The sequence below is a fragment of the Octopus sinensis genome, linkage group LG5 (genome assembly GCF_006345805.1).
Source record: "Octopus sinensis linkage group LG5, ASM634580v1, whole genome shotgun sequence".
Classification (NCBI taxonomy): Eukaryota; Metazoa; Mollusca; class Cephalopoda; order Octopoda; family Octopodidae; genus Octopus; species Octopus sinensis.
In genome coordinates, this window is record NC_043001.1 from 119500606 (window position 1) to 119518105 (window position 17500).

The following is a 17500-nucleotide window of genomic DNA, read 5'->3' on the forward strand; positions in this document are numbered from 1 at the left end:
TTTGAGCGATGACTTGCTGGCTCCTTCGTTGGTTCGTCTTCTTATTATGTATCAGATATAATACTTTTTCACTTCTTCATTTTTGATTTGTATAAATACCTTATTGTGGTCGACAAAGCTTAAGAATCCCCGTTCGCTGACGGCGGAGTGTGTGATGACGATGGTGTTGATGTTATTGTCCAAGCCCAGACCAAGCCTAATGGAGCAAACCTGCAACAGAAGGCATTCCAACCAAGACCATCCAGTCTTCTTATCGTGTGTCTCTAGCTACATCTTGCATATCTGATGTAGTTCTTTCTTTAGTTAGACGATATGGTGTCGTTGAAAGGAATTTTGGCTGCGATTTCTAGTTAATCAAACCACTTCTTAGAATCGCCTCAGTCGTTGGCTCGGGGCGTAGGGAGTATCTATGCGTCTATTGGTGTGTCATCTTCTCATTTATGCGTGTATTGCAATAATGTGTCAGTTGTGTATTTAATGTATACGTGTATTTGGGTGCGGCTGTGTATTGTCTACCTGTTGATTATATATTCAATATAGCTTCGTAGATTGCCGTGCAATTTAACATGCACCAACATGCATGCAAACACATATGTGTGCATATATTTGCATGTGTGTGTGCGCACAAACACATCTATACGTATATCTTTTAAGGGCTTTGTCAGACGAAAAAAAGGACAGTATCTGTGGATATCAGGGACTTCTAGGTCGGCGAGAAGAAGAAAAAAAAGGTCTATGCTTGAACCGGAGATATGGTTTGAATGGACCGACCAGATTTCAGTGCACCCAGGTTCTATGTGCTGGTGTTTAACTGGATGACATATTAAGGATACACACACACACGCACACACATACACACACATGTATATATATGCATATGTGTATGTATAATATATATATGTATTTACATATAGTACATATATATAAGTATATATATATATTATATATATAATATGTATATATATATTATATATATATTATATATATATATATAATATATATACATATATATATATATAAATAATATATATATATATATATATATATAATATATACATATGTATAATATAATAATATATGTATGTAATTATGCGTATAATACATGTATGTTAACAAGAATATGATGTACACACATATGTATGTGTCAAGACATGCATTATATATATATATATTATATATAATATATATTATATGTATATATATATATATATATCCCACCTATTTGTATGCATCTTTATGTGGCGGGTGGGGTATTCGTTACAGTGCTTTTGTTCTCAGTTCAAATCCTTCCCATGCTGTCTGGGTCGACTGGGTCGATCAAAAGCTGAGGGTTCAGCGGAAGGTTCAGCGGAAGGCTAGCTGTGTGCTCACAGTTACGCGAGTACCAAACAAAAAGGAAAAGGAGGACAGGAAGAAAACCTTAGTGAAAGCCTTTGATGGACACCGATGATACCAAGAGATATTTGATTACGAGGCACGGCCATATTATACATACATATGTTTTCGGGGAGGTGCTGAAAAGTTCCGGACTTTGGGTTAAAAAATATACAAGGAGGATAACTTGATTATGATTTTATGCAACATATTCTCCTCTCAGATTCACGCATTTATTGCAGCGGTCCTTCACTTTTTTAAGTCCTGTAAAAAGAACTCAGAAGGTTAGACTTCCAGCCAGGCCTTTCGCGACACCCTTAAAACCAAGAACTTTTCAACACCCCCACGTATGTGTGTGTGTGGGTGTGGGGGGGGGGGTGTGCATGTATACTTGTTAATCTGTTTACCTGTGTATGTGATATAGATAGATAGATAGATAGATAGATAGATAGATAGATAGATAGATAGATAGATAGATAGATAGATAGATAGATAGATAGATTGATATCTGATGAGAAAAGAGAGCGATCTTCCTTTTAACTCAATCGGCCCGACACGTACACAAACGCGCACACACAAACGATAAATGCTTTATAATGCTTTCGCTTTACCTATTAGAAATAGCAGTCAAATACCCTTCCACCCCGCGTCCCGAAATATAACTTTATCACCTAAGAAAACCGCTTATTAGATAAGGTTTTAAACAAAAATAGGGGCCTTGATGACAACAATACCTCTCGTCTATGTCTGCTCGAACAACATCTGCGACATACATACGTGTTACATTTTATATATGCATGTACGCGTATAGACATACATATAAGCACATACACACATACAAGGCTACACAAACGTATATGCTAAGCCCCATCGTAACTGCATGTGTATATATATATATACACACACATATACGCACCTATACATACATACACGCACACATGTGTATGTGTGAGTGTGCGTACGCTTTTGTGTTTGTCCCATAGCAGCCCTTAACATTCGACGTTGGAGTAGTTGCTTGTCTATAACCTAGAGGTTCAGCAAAGAGATATCGATAAACTAAGTGCCAGACTTGCTTTTCTTTTACAAATAAAAAAAAATAAGAAAAAGAAGCGAATTAGGTCGATTCGTTCATGTAAGCCCTTCAAGGCAATGCCCCAGCGTGGCCACAGTCAAATGAGTAAAACATATAAAAGGTAAAAGATAAAAACCACATATACACGCTCACACTCATGTATGTATGTCATTATTCAGTCTATTTCAAGATTTCTTGCCGCTATAGAAAGAACTGGTTTCTAACCTTCATTGGAATTTCAACATCAACAACAGGGTATTTTTGTATGTATGTATGTATGTATGTATGTATGTATGTATGTATGTATGTATGTATGCATGTATGTATGTATGTATTTATGTATGTATGTATGTATGTATGTATGTATGTATGTATGTATGTTATGTATGTATTGTATGATGTATGTATGTATTTATGTATGAATGTATGTATGTATGTAATGTATGTGTATGTATGCATGTATGTATGTATGTATTTATGTTTATGTATGTATGTATGTATGTATGTTATGTATGTATGTATGTATTATGTATGTATGTATGTATGTATGTATGTATGTAGTGTATGTAAGTATGTATGTATGTTATGTATGTATGTATGTAATGTATGTATGTATGTATGTATGTATGTAAGTATGTATGTATTTATGTATGTATGTATGTATGTATGTATGTATGTATGTATGTATGTATGTATGTATGTATGTATGTATGTATGTATGTATGTAGTAGTATGTATGTATGTATGTATGTATGTATGTATGTATGTATTAGTATGTATTTTGTATGTATGTATGTATGTAAGTATGTATGTATGTATGTATGTAAGTATGTATGTATTTATGTATGTATGTATGTATGTATGTAAGTATGTATGTATGTATGTAAGTATGTATGTATTTATGTATGTATGTAAGTATGTATGTATTTATGTATGTATGTATGTATGTATGTATGTATGTATGTATGTATGTATGTATGTATGTATGTATGTATGTAAGTATGTATGTATTTATGTATGTATGTATGTATGTATGTAAGTATGTATGTATTTATGAATGTATGTATGTATGGGTGTAAGTATGTATGTATGTATGTATGTAAGTATGTATGTATGTATGTATGTAAGTATGTATGTATGTATGTATGTATGTAAGTATGTATGTATTTATGTATGTATGTATGTATGTATGTATGTAAGTATGTATGTATGTATGTATGTAAGTATGTATGTATTTATGTATGTATGTTATGTATGTATGTATGTATGTATGTATTTATGTATGTATGTATGTATGTATGTATGTAAGTATGTATGTATTTATGTATGTATGTATGTATGTATGTATGTATTTATGTATGTATGTATGTATGTATGTATGTATGTGCAGTTTTGTATGTTTTTATGTATGCATTCTCATGCATACAGTTGCATATCTAGACATGCTCATATATACTTCAATGATAAACTTCTGGAAAGTTTTACAGATTTTTACAGTTCCAGTGATTGATTGGATCTGTAGTCTTCAAATTAAGTTTCTTTTTCTGGTTTTGAGAAGCCTAATTTCTCAAGATTGCTATTTAGGTAGTGTGTTACATTTCCCAGGGCCCCAATAATTACAGGTATAAACCTAAACTTGTAATCTGGATAGAGTAACAGTAGATTTCTCAATAGCTCAGCATAGGTGTTTTCTTTTTCACTGATCTCCAGGTATGTATGTATGTATGTATGTATGTATGTATGTATGTATGTATGTATGTATGTACCTATGTATATATGCATGTATGTATACAGACATAGATACATAGTTACATACATTGATGCATGCCCACTACGTACAGACACAATGCATACATACATACAAACATACATACATACATACATACATACACACATACATACATATTCGTACATTACAAGTGCAATCTGTGAGTGGAACAGTAAAAATATGCAAGACTTTTCTCAATTTCTTAATATGAATTTGCCTATGTTAACTACACCCCAAAGATGGACCTTGTATCTTTGTGGGAAACCGGCTCCCTCCTCGATGGAGAACTTATAATAATTTTTTTAAAAAGACACATACATATATGCATGTTTGCTTCTGTATTAGTGTTACTATGCGTGCCACGGCACGTGTTTGTAGGTACCATTGCGTGTGTATGTACGTTTGTTTCTGGGTATATACATGCACGTAAGTATGTATGTATGCATGTATGTATGTATATGTGGGAATTTTATGAAAAGCGGACACTGTTTTATATACTTCATAGTTATATACTTATTGGTTCACTAAGCTTGCTTCGGGGGTTTTCATTAAGAGATTCAATATTTGTGGTTACTACTGTAGAATGTTTCCCGGGGGTATTTTCACGTAGCTATATGGCTGATATTTATTACCAGCACCACTACATTCTTTTTCCCTCAATGCATTGATCACATTTAGTTGTGCCAAATGAGCAGAATGTGCATCGCTGAGGAGGATTAACAATGAAGAAACATGTGTCTCTATCGCCAGCTCGGTATAAAGCCCAGATCCATTCCAATGTGCGTTCATAAATTTTGATTAACCAATAATATTGAAGTTATTTTCCTTTCTTGTCACTTTAACATTTTAAATACACTCTAAAAATTGATTTTCTCAACTAATTCCTTTGATAATCTCCATTGGTCGATGTTTTACAATTCTCAATATAACATTTGTGAAACCGTACTCTATTTACAAATATTGGAAAACTGTACTACTCTAGCATATCACTTGCTTTACACCACCCCTACACTTTCGTGGGACAGTATTTCACAGAGAAGAAATGTAACCCAGGACCCCAAGGGGTCCTGTATGGATTGTGAAAGGAGAGCACAAAATTTCCTTTTTAATCCAAATTAAGATGGCTTTAAAGTTTGAAATTTGTCCATTCCCTTACCAAAGAAAGAAGAAAAATATACGAATGCACATTTTCATTAATGAAGGCAGAAAATGCGGCGAGCTGGCCAGCTCGCTAGAGAAACGGAAAAAAAACACTTAGCGGTATTTCTTCCGGTTCTTTGCATTCTGAGTCCAAAGGCTGTCGAAGTTAACTTTGCCTTTCACCCCTCGGGAGTCGAGAAAATAAGTACCAGCCAAATACTGGTCCCTGCTCCCCTTAAGACTGCTGGCCGCCTAAATTAAAAGATATTAATAAAGACGATGAAGAATAAATAGATAAACGAATGAATATATAAATAAAATTGATAATATTTCGGTGGTGGGATATAAAGCTGGCGTTTGTCAGTTTGTGAACCCTTGTTAGAGGGTCATTTATTTCAGACACCGAACTTTCATCTAGCTTCCTTGTTTGGTACTATTCTTGTAATAAATCTCGCTTCAGTCCTGATTGTTGCTCCATGTCAGCAGTGATTAAACGGACCAATGATCGATGGCGTTTTAGTTACGACAATTCTTTCTTCCATTCAGGCTACACGAAGTAAAAATTAAAATACCACAGAATGTGATGTGAGGGATATTTGGCTGATGTCTCGAGCCCTTACATGGTCCATTGCTAGCTTATTGATCACTTTGTTGCTATTGGTGCCGTAGTTGTTGTTATTGTTGTAGAGATGTTGGGGCTGTTCTGTTGCTAATCGGCCTACCAACACCTTTTCTTCGCCCGGTTACCTGTTGCTGTTGTTGATTTTTATTCTGTTTTGTTTTTTTTTGTTGTTGTGGGTGGTGATATCGGTGGTAGTGGTGGTGGTGTTGGTGATCGTGTCATTTCTATTTTTCTATTGTTTTCCGTTATATTTGTTTGTGTTGCTGTTGTTGCTGCTCCAGCTATTACTACTACTACTGTTGTTACTGTTGCGGATGATGATTCCGACGACGACAATCAGGCTTCTGTTCCGACCGTATTTCTCGGTTTTTGCTGCTGTTGATCTTTTTAAAAACTATCATTTCTAGAAACAATTTATCTTGTGTGTCCTTCTTCTTTTAAGGAAGTAAAGATTTCACTGCTATGAGCAGCAGATCAAGCGTCGGTTTTTCTTTTATATATATATCTACCGTCTCTTTTTTATCTCCTCTTGTTTGGTGTTGATTAGACCCAGGTCACTTCTAACAGAGCAGATCTAAGAACAAAGCTATTCTAGCCTTGAGTAGTCTCTATCTCGTGTGTCTGTGTATGTGTGTGTGTATGTATATGTATATATGTATACACACAGCACACACACACACACACAGACAGACAGACAGACAGACAGACAGCCAGCCAGATAGATAGACAGACAGACAGACAGACAGATAGATAGATAGATAGATAGATAGATAGATAGATAGATAGATAGATAGATAGATAGATAGATAGATAGATATATCAAAGACTACATTTATTTTTAACCCAAGGCTGTAGTACGTGGTTTGAGGGAAATTTGACTGTTATTTCTAGCTGGTAAAACAACCACATAAAGGTTCCATTGTTGATGGTTGTGGTTAACGGTTCTACTGTTTTTACTATTAACAGCCTTGGATGCAAAATCAACAATGGTGGGGTTTGTACGTGGTCGTTCCACCTGCAAGAAATAACTGCCAAACCTCCGGTAAATCCTGCCTTAAAGAAAAGAAAAAAAAAGAAAGAAAAGGAAGAGGAAATTAACGCACTGGGCAATAGATGGGGTGCTCGTGTTTGGAACGTCTTTTGGAATGTAAATAGATCCACTTTATTTGAGCTAAGCCAGGGTTAAGCAATAATTACAACAACAACACCAACAACTACAACAACAACTACAACTACTACTACTACTACTACTACTACTACTACTACTACTACTACTACTACCAGTGTAGTGGGAACTGCTGATGTTGCTGCTGCTGCTGCTGTCCTTCTTGATACTGTTGCTACTGTTCCAGCCCAGGTCAGCTCTGATCGAGCAGGCCTTACATTTAAAGACGTTCCCACCGTGACATCTTGTCATTACACATATATATATATTACTTGACAGTATTATATCATTAGAAAGACAACTGGCTGCTATTTCTATCACCGTTAAACGAAGTCCTGCTTTTGCTGGTTACTGTTGCTAATACTGCCGTTGCTACAATTGCTGCTGTTGCTACTGTCCATGTTTCTGTTGCTATTTGCTGCCGTCTCTGCTGCCGCTGTTCTTTTTCTCTTGTGTGTTGCTAATGTGATAATGATGATAGTGGTGGTGGTGGTGGCGACGGGGGAGGCGGCGGCGGCGGTGGTTGTGGTGGTTGTGGTGGTGGTGGTGATGGTGGTGGTGGTGATGGTGGTGGTGGCGGCGGCGGTGGTGGTTGTGGTGGTTGTGGTGGTGGTGGTGGTGGCGGTTGTTGTTTGCAAGTGTAGCGTTTGTTTGTCAGAGGTAGGTAGTGCTGTTGTTGTTGCTGTTGTTGTTCTTGGCGGTGATGATGATGATGATGGTGGTGATGATGACGATGATGATGATGATGACGATGATGACGATGACGATGATGATGATGATGACGATGATGACGATGATGATGATGACGACGATGATGATGATGACAATGAACCTCACCACCACCACCACCACCATCTCCACCACACGACGACAACTGTCACATCTACCACAATTCCAACGTTAATGTGAATGGTAATACGGGGCGGCGTCGGTGGTGGTGGTGGTGGTGGAGATGACGATGATGATGATGACGGTGACAACGACTACTAAGACGACGAGAAAATGACAGTGAGTCACCCGGTGGAAGCTGATGACAATTTTGCTGCTTAGTCTCTTGTTATGCCAGCCTGAGTAGGCCTATGGTTAAGGAGGGCATTCCGGTCTTCACCATTCCGTCTTGTACATTAGGAACTATACTGTCCAGTGCCACTATTCTTTCTCTGCTTCTCTATTATTATTATTATTATTATTATTATTATTATTATTATTATTATTATTATTATTACTTTTTTTTTCTTCTTTCAAATTTGCTTCCATTTCTTACCGAGTGTCTTCCAGACTCCTAGGGCAAAGAAACTCATAGTATACATTGGTAGGCCATTAAACCAAACTCAATATATTATTATTAATATTATTATTATTATATTATTATTATTATTATTATTATTATTATTATTATTATTATTATTATTATCATTATTTTAAAGAATGTAAGGTGAGAGCTTAGCGAGATTCGGCTCCTGTTTCTAGCAACTATATCAACCACGTAATGGGTCACTGGTTGACGGAATTGCATATGGTGGTAATGGGGATGGTGGTGATGCTGGGTATGATGAAGGTAATGATGATGATGATGATGACAGTATTAACAGTAAGATCCTCCTTCTCCTTCCCTTCCCTTTCTCATCATCATCTTTTCTTTTCATCCATCCATCAATCCATACAAACCGTTATTACCATTATTTACCATAGTTCAGTAGTGCTAAGCTGATACATAAAAATATATAAGTAGTAATAATAATAATAATAATAATAATAATAATAATAATAATAATAATAATAATAATAATAATAATATAATAATAATAATAATAATAATAATAATAATAAAGTTCAAAAAGCTGCAAACAAAAATGTAATACGTTCGATCCTGAAGTTGGAAATGTTACAGTTTTCATTGTAATTTAAGTGTTAAAGGAGTACGGTAGGGAAATGAGTTTAGCTATGACACATCGGGGTATTGTTGCTCTTGTGTTAATCGGCCCCCAAATATTAAAATAAAGTTAAATACTATTGGCACACCTGATGTGTGTGTATTAGCGCGTGTGTGTGCGTGCGTGTGTGTATGTGTGTATGTGTGTGTGTGTGTGTGTGTGTGTTTGAGCATAAAAGTGAGACAGCATGGAAAACATTTAACGGAGAAGGACGAATGAACAAGGAAAATCTCCCATCTGCTGTAGGATCCATAATGAACGTAGTTTTAGTTCCTTTAAAAAATTATACAACACGTCGGAGACTACCAGTGAGTGGAAACATCTCTCAGGGGCAGGGCAGTACCAAAAATGCCTGTAAACATATAACACAGAAGACAACAAGATTCGAATGAGATGAATAATTTCAGACAAAAGCAGAATAATATAGAAAAATTTTAAAAACGATAGCCTATCGATAGAGAACAAAAAGGATGCTCACGCAAATGGAAGAAAGACGATTGCTTGCGTTGGTATACAAACTGAGAGAAAGTGATTTTAAAGCATTTGCATATGTTCTAATATTTCTTATTGTGAATGAGACAACGATCACTATAAGAAAGTAGGAAAAGACATGATGAGATATTATAGGTGAGGGTGTATGAGCGTGTGAGCATGCGCGAGTCTGTACTTATATGTTTCTGTGCATCTAAATTGTCAAGATCTATCAGGCTGAGTGAGCAACTGTAAAAATGTTCCCAAATTAACCCTGATGTACTGAACTTATATCATGAAAGACATTTTTGACATGACCACCTATTTATTTCTCGCAGATTACACCTAGGACCACATTCAATACATCTTTTACTTTTTAAGTGGTAATAAAGTGACGAGGAAAGATTCACTGTTATTACTTACAAATCGAGTGTTTATGTTGAGGCTTCTAGATTGGCCCAAACGGTAAAAGCTTTGTCTTTATCAGATAGTGGTTCTAGACAAGGTGTTGTAGGTCAATCCTTCTGCAGTTCAAAAAGTTAATTCAAATTTTATTTCATTACTGCCCACAAGGGGCTAGACACAGAGGGGACAAACAAGGACAGACAACCGATTAAGTCGATTATATCGACCCCAGTGCGTAACTGGTACTTATTTAATCGTCCCCGAAAGGATGAAAGGCAAATTCGACCTCGGCGGAATTTAAACTCAGAACGTAAAGACAGGTTAATTCAAATCTAATTTGGCTACTTTACTGCGTGCGACAAAACTTCCGTTAGTCGTAGGTTCTCGATAACGGCTTTTACCAATTCCTTGGATTACATTAGTTATGCGAAGAAGGGAGATTAACATACGTGCACAACTGCAAAAGAATCTTGTCTACTTCTCTGAGTATTGGAGGAAAATTTCTAGGTGCAGATCCGTAATCTCATGTCACATACGGGGTCCCCCGATGAGTTGTGTATGTATGTATGTATGTATGTATGTATGTATGTATGTATGTATGTATGTATGTATGTATGTATGTGTGTATGTATGCATGCATGCATGCATGTATGTATGTATGTATGTATGCATGTATGTATGTATGGATGTATGTATGCATGCATATCATATATGAATATCTGTGTATATATGCATATACATGTGCATATGTGTTTTAATATGTATGTGTATGTGTGTATGTGCTAATAACTTTGCATGCGTATGTGTAATAAAAGCCACAAGTAGTGGTGAAACTCCATATGCTATCGGTTAATGTACAAATATGCAAATGTGTAAGACTGGTGCTTGTTGTTCATTACATTTTCAGACCTAATTCCATGCTACTTTCTCTTTCTGCAAGAGAAACACGAGTAGATAGACTTGATAAACTGATTGTCGTCAGTGGAAACTAGTCAAAGCGTTCTTGAGTTCGTCGTTCTAAGAGAATCTCATGGTTTGTCCAGATCTTTTTTTAAACGGCGAGGATAACTGTATGTTTATTTAACGTATATTGCAGTTTATCGATACAAATAATACAGTACTTCAGTTATATATATATATATAATGAAGGGTGAAATTAATTAATTTGGAATAATTATCAATTACACCAAGTAGTCTTCGGCATGTAAAAGCCTCATTCGAGGAAAATTTAAGTAATACTAAGCAATAAAGGGTTTAGCAACGAATTGCCTTACCACATACCGAATTTAGAAATAGCAGTCAAAGAGTTATAGCTATTTCTTCTACTAAAAAGGGAGATCTCAGTAAAAACAGCAATTGGAAGGCAGACACAAACAGGTAAGAGAGAATGAATTGACGGCAATCTATCATACAATTTTAAGTTATCTACGGACGCACGTTTCGAAATCAAGTTTTTTAGGAAAGCATAAGAATTAAATATTAAATAATTTTACCTTACCAAAACTTCTTTTCTCTTCAGCGTAGAATACTATAATCATAAATGATTATATATTGAATTTTGAGATAGTAGAAGAAATAGCTATAACTCTTTGACTGCTATTTCTAAATTCGGTATGTGGTAAGGCAATTCGTTGCTAAACCCTTTATTGCTTAGTATTACTTAAATATATATATATATATAAGTGTGCGTGGGCATATGTTTATGTATGTGTATGTTTATGTATGTATGTGTGTACGTTTGTATATTGTGTCAATAACATATTTGTAAATTCTGTAAATAGTTAATTCAAATAAAACTTTAAAGTATTGACTTAGGAGATTACAGAAAAATAGGCACGCGCTCACACACACACACACACACACACACACACACACAGACTCGCATATTCAGACAAACACAAAGGGATATACACTCTCACATGCTCACACAAATGTATACATTCTAAGACACCCCACCACCACACCACCACCACCACCACCACCACCACCACACACACACACACAAATGCAAAATTTACAAAAAATGTCACTTAAAGAATTAACTGAAAAGGACAGAAATTTTTCGACAAATCACGCAAACCACCTTTTGAAAAACGACTGGCATCGGGCTGACGTCTTTTATACCTTTTCTTGAGGTCTTAAATCAGATTAGAAAACCAAAGTGGGTCGCAGATTCAGCTTGGCATTGACTTGTAAAGAGACTATTCTCTGCACCGTGACGTTATCTGCATCACGCTGTTAATTTAAACAGAAAAAAAAGTCTGCTGTTATTTCTAAACTTGAACTTTGATGTTTTATTTTATGACTTTGGTAAGTCGTCTTTTCGCAGTGTTATGTCTCTAACAAACAGTAAACATCAAATAAAATGAAGCCAATAACAAATAATAAGTAAATGGACTTCAGTCGCCTCTAACGATGACTATTTTAGTTCTTTGATCAACAGAACTACATTATAGTGTAAGAGCAAATGTGGCGAGCTGCAGGGTCGTTAGAGCGTCGGGAAATGCTTTGGGGTATCTGATTCGGTTCTTTACATTCTGAGAGCAAATGCCGACGTTGGGGCCGACCGTAGGGATTCGCTGGAGTGAAATTTACCTTTCATCTTTTCAGAATCGATTAAATAAAATACCAATTGAGTACTGGAAGCAGTAGCATTGACTAATTCCTTCCCCCTCAAAATTGCAATTCTTGTTGCAATATAAGAAACCATTATAATGTAAGAGCCTGGGAATTCTATACATGTAGACACAAAATATTATACTAAGGCAGTATCACCGTGAAACAGAGGGTGGCAAGACTGGTTATTTGCATTACAGCTTCAGGTTATATCTGTTTCTTTATAGATTCTAACCACCCAGGTTTTTTTCACGATGCCTCTGATCTAATACTGCGGTAGCAAACACTTGCCTAAGATGTCATTCTGTAAGCTCACTCAATGAAACCATAACTATATGGATTTCCTAAGCACAACCATGTCTGCATCCTATAAAATATGCATACACATACGTGTGTATATATTTGCTTTGTTTGCTTGTTTGCTTGTACGTATGTACACACATACATACACACATACACACACACACACACACACATATATATATATATATATTTATTTATATCTATCTATCTATATATCTATCTGTATGTGTCTGTGTTATGTATGTGTCTGTGTGAGTAATAGCTGTGTGTATATGTTGTGTATATTGCTTATGATAAATATAATCTTCTTTGATATATTTTCAATAAATCAACAATAAGTCATCAAAATATACCGTTGCGTACTTCAAGTTTTCCTATCAATACTTTCAAGCAAATTTCAATTATTCAATTCAGTTTTTAAATATGCCTTATTACTAACATATAATTATTAGACCTTTTACTTTAAAGTCTCCTTTTGAACTGGAAGCATTCACTTTCGAGAATAAACAACCTGAACATTTTTTTTTAATGCAGTCTTTCGACATTAATCACACATCACCCTAAGCATATTAAATTACCATGTTTATATGTAAATGTATTTATCGATTTAATTCTTCTTGACTGCTACCCATAACCACGTAGGATTTAGTGGGTGGAGAGTTTGTTATCTATGTGTGTGTGTGTGTGTGTGGCTTAGTTGTTAGAGTGCTCCTATCATGGTTGTAATATTATGGTTTCGATTCCTGGACCGGGTGATGCGTTGGGTTCTTGAGCAAAACGCTTCATTTTCCGTTACTCCAGTCCACTCACCTGACACAAATGAGTAATCCTGCGACGGACCGGCGTCCCATCCGGTGTATATATTCCACCGAATCCGGGAAAGCGGTTTATGAGTCTATGGGTCGGGAATGTCCATTGATCCCTTTGATATAATAATATAAGTGTGTATATCCAGCCATTTCTCTATGTAATTGTACGTGTGTGTGTGTGTGTATGCGTATAAATCTATATATGTATATATATATATATATATATATATATATATATATATATATATATATATATATATAACAGACTTTCGGGCACCTTCTTTGACACTCGGTACATTTTAGTTCACTGTGAAACTTTGCTGTGAGGGTCCTTGTATCCTCCTTACGGTCCACAAGTCCCGCCCAACGCAACACCGATTTAATTAGGACAGATTCAACACTAGGCATATTTACAAACAGCAAAAGGCCCTCCTGCTTGTTATCACGCCAAGAATTGTTTGGTATAGATCATTGCAGGTACAACTGATATCCCATCAGCTTTCTGATTGGCCGACGATACAGCAGGTAAGTCTTATTAGTCCCAGAGCTTCCTGAAAGGCGGCTGCAGCCGAATGTAAGAAGCAATTTTCCTCCGCATCTGGGTTGTCTTGAAAGTATGTGGACTTATTCACTACATTCGAAGATGGTTTTCACTAATGATGGTCGTAAGTTCGTGTTCCAGCACGTAGGGTTTAGATTGATAAAGACTTCGGGTGTCGGGTGTAGATCTTTCAGTACGTCTGAACGCATAACTACGGAAATCAGTAAATAATTGGTGCGCTATGCTATGGACATCGCTGCTCTGTCAGAAACACAGCTGAGACAAGAGAGCTACCAGAGCAAAACTGCAGTTTCTAATAACCATCCGGAGCAAAACTGGTGTCGGCCTGGCTATCATGAACACACTTGTTTGCATATCGGTGTCCCTTCCTAATATCATAACCAATATACTAATGATGATGAGACAAGCCCTTACTGGAAATCAAAAAGTAACTGTTCTTCGTGCATCTGATAAACGATGGACTTTCAGTCATTTTGGTTTCTGGATCACGCACATATTGGAACATGGCTAAAAGCAAAGTGTCTGAAAGTTTTCGGTATTAAGTTGCATGATGCTTTCTTCCGCCCACTTCTATATTGTCTTTCTGCAGATTGTTGACAACATCGACACTTCTGGTACATCTCAATATTTTCGTATCTTCAGCATAGCTTGTGAGAATTGTTATTTATACGGACGAGGTAATGTCTGAGCATTCAAAGTTGTATCCTTTCAAAGAACACCGTTGGCCGAATTCACTTGAATTCTATCTCTTAAAAGGTCATGCTTCCGTTTTGGTAGGTTTCCAATTCTGCTAAAATCAATGATAAACTTCGTCGAAGGCCTTCGACTTTCACTGTGACCTGTAGTAACGGTTGCTTCTCTGCATGTTTACCTTCGATTGTTACTATTTTCGGCTATCTTTCTTAGTGGTTACGTTGGGTGTGGAATAAGGACGGCGCTTTCTGTAAGTTCGGCACACAGGATCTTTTTGGGCATTCTTGTCTGGCATCCTTTATGCATGGTCTAGCTGTAAGAATTGATTCATTTCAATGATGGTTTGGGTTGTTAACGAGTTTGTTTCCGCTAGTACAGCCGATTTTGTGACATTTTCATCCCATTTGCCCTTAAAAGACATTTACAAATATGACCTATGAATATGAATATGTATGTGTGTGTGTGTGTCTATACAATTTAGATATATTTCGGTCAAAAATTGGCCCGGGACATGTCAAACTTAATAGCATCACCTTATAGGTTCTGTTATGTCATTTTTACATCAAGTTTTAGGATATAGTGGTCCATTTAAGAAGTGGTTTGTTGACTGATATGTATTCAAGTATAGGTGGCTTGTCTGATACTCCTTGAAGCAATTTTTCTTGGTAATCATTTGAAAGTGATGGAATCTTTTTCTTTGACTTGATTTTTGTAAAAGAAATCGTCTTGCAATGGATTTGTGTTGTGGTCATGAATTGTGTTGGGGTATATAGCACGTAACCCCAGCATTGGATGAATTCCGAATCTGATATTAAGATCGTTTGGGCAATGCTGTTGGTATATTCTCCGTATTGTGCAAATGATGTAGCGCTCAAGGCGACGCTGGAAAGATTAAAGTTTCCGTGTTTTAAAGTGGTCTCGATAATCAAAATTAGTCATACCTTTCATTTTTTAGCGACTGCTCTCTGTGGTAACTCAATTCTTGCAATATTTTGTTTGGAGTTACCACTGGGGGTAGCAGAATTCAAGGTGTGGCCGTAAAAGTGAGAAGGAAAGGAGGTTTATGACATCTTGCTCTCTAGACCTATGCGTGATTGTAAGTATATGCACACGCACATATAAAGAAAATCATCCTAAACATATCTGTTTTATAGCATTGTGTAAAATATATGGGTATTTAAATTCATAAACATTTTCATTTATAAATTCTTATTCATTTTTCCCGTCGTATTATATTTATTTACAAAATTATGTCTATTTCGACATACGAAGATATATATCTTCTTTTTTTTTGCTTCACACTTTAAAATTAATGGATCTACATGTTCTTTTATAGACATAATTAATAAAGATTACTTGATCATTTTAATAGCTTTATTATATTTGTTTATATCTGGAACTATCTTAGAAGACAAACTCTCAGAAAAGTTCGTCTTGCTCATAAATCTCTTCTTGTTATCAGGGATCACGCTGATTGACCCTGCTCAATAAGGACCATGGTGATTGTTATCGATTATGATTCTGTTTAGGGATCAAATAAATATCGATATGTGGATCTCTGTATTTGTCTGTAAATGAGTGTCTATCTGTAAGATATAGGAACTGTGGGAGTAAGTAATAGCGAATTTGTGTTTGTGAATGAAAATCACAGAGATAATGAATAAAGTGTTATATAGTATGTTTGTCTATATATATATATATATATATATATATATATATATATATATATATATTTATGGTATATTCGGTTAAGAACGTAGTAGAGTACAGTATGAAGCTCGTCCACCTTCAGATTTCACCCTGTGCTATCCAGACGTACTTCCGGGTTTGCGTTTGGGTATCTCTCGTGTATGAATAGATAACTGGAAAAAATTTGGAGTCAACAAAAATTTGTACAATTGGACATTTATTTTTTAATCACTACAATTGTTTCTACGCCACGTAGTTCTCCGGGCATGCAGGCACTTGCTTATGTAATCGTTTCTCTGCATTATGAGATCTAGTTGTGTTTCCTCAGGCGATATGTAAATATTGTCTCGATAAGTTCGACTTCTCGGCTTCAAGAATATCCTCTATGTCTGTTGTGACCTGAATTTAGCAGTAGTATAAATGCGCACACGCGCGTACGTCTATGCATGTGTGAATGTGTGTGTGTATGTGTGTATGTGTGTGTGTATGTGTGATATAAGCACAAACGTACATATTTTGACGGTGGGTATTGTCAGTTGAACTGACCCGGTGCTTGATTTATCCTTATTTTTTCGATCTCTTGCTTGTTTTGAACTCAAGACTTAAAACATTTTGTCAGATGCTCTAATATTTGCCAATTCTTCACTCTCTCTTTCTCTCCCTCTCTCGCCCTCTTTCTCTCTCTCCACCCTCTTTCACTCTGTATATATATATATATATATATACGAGGAGGGGCTGAAAAGTTTCTGGTTTTAAGGATATCGAGAAAGGCCTGGTTCGAGGCTTAACTTACCGAGTTCCTTTACAGGGCTTAGAAAAACTGAAGGACTGCTGCAGCAAGTGGGTGAACCTGAGAGGAGAATATGTTGAATAAAAT

At 36.0% G+C, this 17500-nt stretch overlaps 1 protein-coding gene across 4 annotated transcripts in view; it reads left to right on the forward strand.

Annotated features, from left to right (window-relative positions):
• The window catches only part of LOC115212371, a 653437-nt gene that overhangs the window by 453458 nt on the left and 182479 nt on the right, over nt 1-17500 (forward strand). The window lies entirely within an intron of this gene.